Genomic DNA, 5024 nt, shown 5'->3' with positions numbered 1-5024 from the left:
CTTTCTATATAAGAATTTTGAGCTTATATTTTATGTATCTTATTGGCACTACTGGTCATATGTATGTGATTTTTTGAAAACTAAAAAAAGCTTGCCAGCTAAGTAGGTCCCATTTTCTTAAGAATTTTGAGCTTATATTTTATGTATCTTACTGGCACTGCTGGCCAAGTAGGTAGCTGCCAAATCGAAAGCACTTAATTCTGAGACACTGTTAGAGTCATACAGTGCATATACGTGTTTCACACTGCATGGTCGCTAAGACCTTTAGAATATTTTGTTATGGTTAACATGGAAATGAATGCATGTCTGGTCTGAAGACGTGAGCAAGCAAATTTGGAACTTTAAAATTATTTAAAAAGTTTAAAATTGTCAGGCAGTTGCTCTGATGGTAAGTGAATTTTCTATGACAAAAATCAGAAGCTGTCTTACATCTGAAGCATATTTTAAAAGGCTGTGTTTGGAGAGGTGATAGAAAGCGAGATGAGAAAAGACACGGTGCATTAGGTATGAGATTTCTGGCAAATGGGTGCATGTAGACGGCTGAAAACGGGTATGCGGGTTGTTATCCTAGTTCTAAGAAATTTTAGTTGGTGTGTTGGACTATGTTTTAAGATTATTCAATGCTATCAAATGATTAGACTTAAATAGCCAGAATATTTCCACCCACTGGATCACTAGAGGGTGCGTCTGGACTAATAGGAAAACCTTTCAAGAGGGTGTCATCACGTAATTACTTGTGTATGAATGTCACGGGACGCTGCCCCCCGCCCCAACAAGTCATGTGGTGTGGCCTGCAGCATGCAGGGGGGTTCACTTATGTTTGTAGCCACACCCCCGTGAAGGCACACACCTGTATGGGGTTACGTGTTAATGTGTGTTTGTCTATTTAAACCCCCGTCAGTGCGTTCCTTACCGTTGGTCATTGTTTGTTCGCTGATGTATGTTAGTGCGTATATAGTCATTTGTTGGATGTGATTGTAGTCTGTGTTTAGTTAAATGTATAAGTCATGTCTGTCATTAATGTTGTGTGTGAGTGCCATTGTTCTACATGTATTATGTTAATAAATGTTTCACTTTGAGGGAGTCTGTGTGTCCTGCTCCATGCTCTGGCACCCGGGCCAGAGACAACGTTACAATGAAAAACTGGAGTAAACATTCCATGACTCGATTCCCAGTTGTTTTGAACTAAAAAAGGGTTATAATTAAAATACAGTGTATTATTCAAAATGTTACTGTAGTAATATGTAACATCAGATATGTTATATCAGATTAAACTGTGTTTGTACAGTATATAGGTTGTTTTACTGTTAGTGTTTGTTTATTGTCATATGGGCTATAACAGGCCATAGGGACAACAGTTGAAAATCACCCAGTTGGCTAACACCGGCACATTTACTTAATGTTCACTGTAGTAAAAACCCAAAGCCTGCAAATAATAAAATAATGAGCAAGCACTTAAAACTCTCCATGTTTATCTTCACCACGGGATAAACAAACACTTTGGTCAGGTCTGGCAGAAGGGGAGAGGTTGTCTGGTCTGCCGTATCCAGGTACAGCTCATACGTTCAAGATGGGAATTTTTGCTGCTTAATCAAATTCAGTATTGCAGTGACCACCCATCGTGGTGTGCACTGTTTAGTAGCTCAGTCCATAATGAGTACTGATTGTGCAGATAAAATTGTTTTTCATTGGTTGATATGAAATGACAGGGAAATCTAACTGGGCCAGAGGAAGACTCCATTCTCAAAAGAAAATTATTTTGCTCTCAAAGATGTCTTGCATTTACTCAGGTGTTACTGAAAACTGCTACTTTAATTTGTTCATGTAGATAAGAGTTTTTCCACCTATTTGAACCAGTGCCCCTTCTGTTCATCTAGTTGAACCATACTGGATATGTGAATGGCACAACAGACAAGCTCATAGAAATGAATGTTATTCACATTATACACAAATACAAATCAATGGATTTCATTTTATTTACAAAAGACAAAAAAAAGTATCTTCACTGTTATCCCTACTTTTAAATTGTGATAGCCACCGTTTTGTTTTTAGACTGAATGTGAGCAGGCTGTTGAAGGGTTGCCTGCGTTATCAGGGAGAAGACAATCACATGTTCCTGCTCTAGAATAACATTTAAGCACCCTCTAGCAATGAATTGCTAATGATTACTGGTAGAACAGTTTCATTGCTGTTTAAATTTTACCATGTGAGTGTTTTAATTTAAAAACCTCCTTATCTCCTTCACAGATCCAGGCCTGCTGATGTAAGCAGTTTGTTAAGATTATATGTTTGTTAGGAATATAACACCTATAAATGGACTGCTTGTTTTGAAGAGGACTTATTATGCTTTTCCCTTTTTTCTGTTATATATTTTTGTGCATGTAAATATTTAGATTTGTGGCATTTAGCTGATGCTTTTATTCAAAGCAACTTACAATTACAACTGAATACAATTTGAGGGTTTTGCTGAGGGGCCCAGCAGTGGCAGGGCTTGAACTGGCAAACCTCTGATAAGAAGGTGAGTACCTTAGCCATTAAGCTTCCACTGTCCCTATGTGAAAGGTCTGAAAAGTTACAAAAAACAAAGTACGTGCCAGAGGGTTTCTCACACACCCAGGAACAACCTTTCTCAGCTGCCTAAATCATCAGGCAACATCTGGAAACACCTTTTCTTTTCCATTATTACAAGATCATGCAATATCATAACAAAATCCTTATTCACTGCCTACTAGCAAACTTGTCTAGAACACAGCTGACCAATCAGAGCACACTGCGCTCATTGTGTGGGAGGGCTTAAAGACAGGAGCGCTAACAGAGGGAGAGTAAAGAAGAAAAATAATTTGTTTTTGAAACATTGAAGCATGTAAATATATTCTAGTATACCACAAAAATTACAAGCACTGAAAATGAGCAGAATAAGTTGACCTCTAAAGTTTCCCCTTTAAAGTTGACCTCCTCTGGAAGGGGAAATGTCCCTTGCCACTGGTGATCTGAAGAAAGCCCTGACTTTGGTTTCCTGATAGGTAGCTTTTGTCCTCGTAGCTCAGGTTATTCTTGAATGGTATCTTCCTTAGCTCTTCCTCAATGGTAATTCGAGTAGGAGCCAGAATCCCCCTATAACCAGCACTGAGCACGCATACAATGGTGCATTCTGGGATCATATTATGTATGGGAAGGTCAGCTAGCATTGTGACTGTATGTACACTATTGTCTGACACTGACACCTTTGTGCAAGGCAAGAGATAACAGCTCACTCTTTCGACATATTTTCCAGAAATAAAAGGGAAATTGCTTCTTTTTCTGTGCAAAGTCAAAGTTACCAGGCAATGTACTTCCTTATTGTAATGAACTGTGTATATATGTGTGTGTATAGGTGTGTATGTGTGTATAGGTGTTCATGAGTATATAGGTGTGTCTGTGTGTGTGTATAGGTGTGTCTGTGTAATCTGAAATAGCTGCTTTTTCCTTCCTTGAAGACATCTTATGGCATTCAATCAACACATGAGGTTATACTCTAACTAATTAGCATTTGAAAGGATAAACAGTACATTACAATAATGAGGAAGTTAGGTTTGATGAAACTGAGGGTTTTCAACAGATGTCTGCAAGGCATTATCGGAATCTGTATTCACTTTTAAGATTTCCTCCAAATATAAAGTTTTACATTAACTTTATTAAAAGCAAGAATAAAATATTATGGACTGAAAAATAGGATACAACATTATATACAATACATATTTAATTCTATTTCAGGAAGGTTTTAAGGGAGCATTTTGCGAATTTTCTTTTTGCAGTCAATATAATGAGGTCATTTTTATTCTTGCTTATGGTGAACATAAAGCTTTTGTGACTATATGATTGTGTGTCTGTTATACTTGAGCAAACCTTTTAAAATCTCATTATTGTGATAGACAGCATTTTTGAAATCTGAATTCTACTGCACGAAACTGATAGCTTGTTCCTTTTCCTTCTGTTCAGCGGCTGTTCATAGCTTCTGCATGGCTCCTGCTAGGCGATGGAAAACTACCACCTTTTGCTGATCATCCAGCAGAGGAACATGTGAGTTGGGAAGAACGAGGAGGGACTTTTTCCTTCAAGCTCGGGTCCTCTACCAGAGGCCTGGGAGCTCGAGAGTGCTGTGTAGTATCTTAGCTGTTTCCAGGACTGCTCTCTTCTGGATAGAGAACTGAGATAGTTCCTGGTGTCTGTTAGAGCCCCTAGTAACGGACAATAACCCCAGTTGTCTTCTCCCCCTACATCTTTTCTATCTCTCCCTTCAGCCCTTGGTATCTTTTGAGCTTCTCATGTTCCTTTTTTCTGATGTTGCTATCACTCAGGATTGCTACATCTATTATTATGGCTGTTTGTCCACCACTACTATGTCCGGTTGGTTATCCGTTACCAACTTGTCTGTCTGTATCTGGAAGTCCCACAGGATCTTCGCATGGTCATTCTCCAACACATTTAGGGGTGTATCCCACTTAGATCTTGGAGCTTCCATCCTGTACTTGGCACAGATGTTTTGGTATACTACGCTTGCTTATGGTGTAACATGTTCACCCTGCCTGCTGGCATCTTGCGTCCCACTGTTATGTGCTGGATTGTCTCAGGGGCGTCTTTGCACATCTGGGGTCCTGCCTGATGTGGTAGATCCCAGCTTCTATTGATCTCATCTTCAGAGCTTGTTCCTGTGCTGCCATGATTAGTGTCTCCGTACTGGCTTTCAGTACAGCCTTTTCCAGCCATTGGTAGGAATTCTCCATATCAGCCAATTTCACTATCTGCTGGTGGTACATACCATGCAGGGGTTTTTCCTCCCATGATGGCTCCTGTTCCTCCTCATTACCGTCCTGCTCCGCCGTCTGAGGGTTTCTGCCGTCTGAGGGTTTCTGCCGTCTGAGGTTCTCACTAAGCACTTCATCACTTGGGGCCATTATCCTGGTGTACTCCTGGATCTTGGTTTTTAATCCTGGATAGTGGCTCTGACGCTTGCTAATCCTTTGCTCCCCTCCTTCTGCTTAGTG

The 5024-nt window shown here is 39.8% G+C and overlaps 1 long non-coding RNA gene across 1 annotated transcript in view; it reads left to right on the top strand.

Moving 5' to 3' along the window:
• The window catches only part of LOC113583013 (uncharacterized), a 5594-nt gene extending 3702 nt beyond the window's left edge, over positions 1-1892 (top strand). The window contains exon 3 of the long non-coding RNA XR_003411209.3: positions 1-1892. This exon is cut by the window's left edge and continues 309 nt beyond it. This is a non-coding gene — a long non-coding RNA (uncharacterized LOC113583013).
• The last annotated feature ends 3132 nt before the right edge of the window (positions 1893-5024 follow it).

Source organism: Electrophorus electricus, chromosome 19 (assembly GCF_041902795.1).
Source record: "Electrophorus electricus isolate QZ-2024a chromosome 19, ASM4190279v1, whole genome shotgun sequence".
Taxonomy (NCBI): Eukaryota; Metazoa; Chordata; class Actinopteri; order Gymnotiformes; family Gymnotidae; genus Electrophorus; species Electrophorus electricus.
Note: the sequence above shows the minus strand (reverse complement) of the source record. Positions and strands in the feature narration are given on the sequence as shown.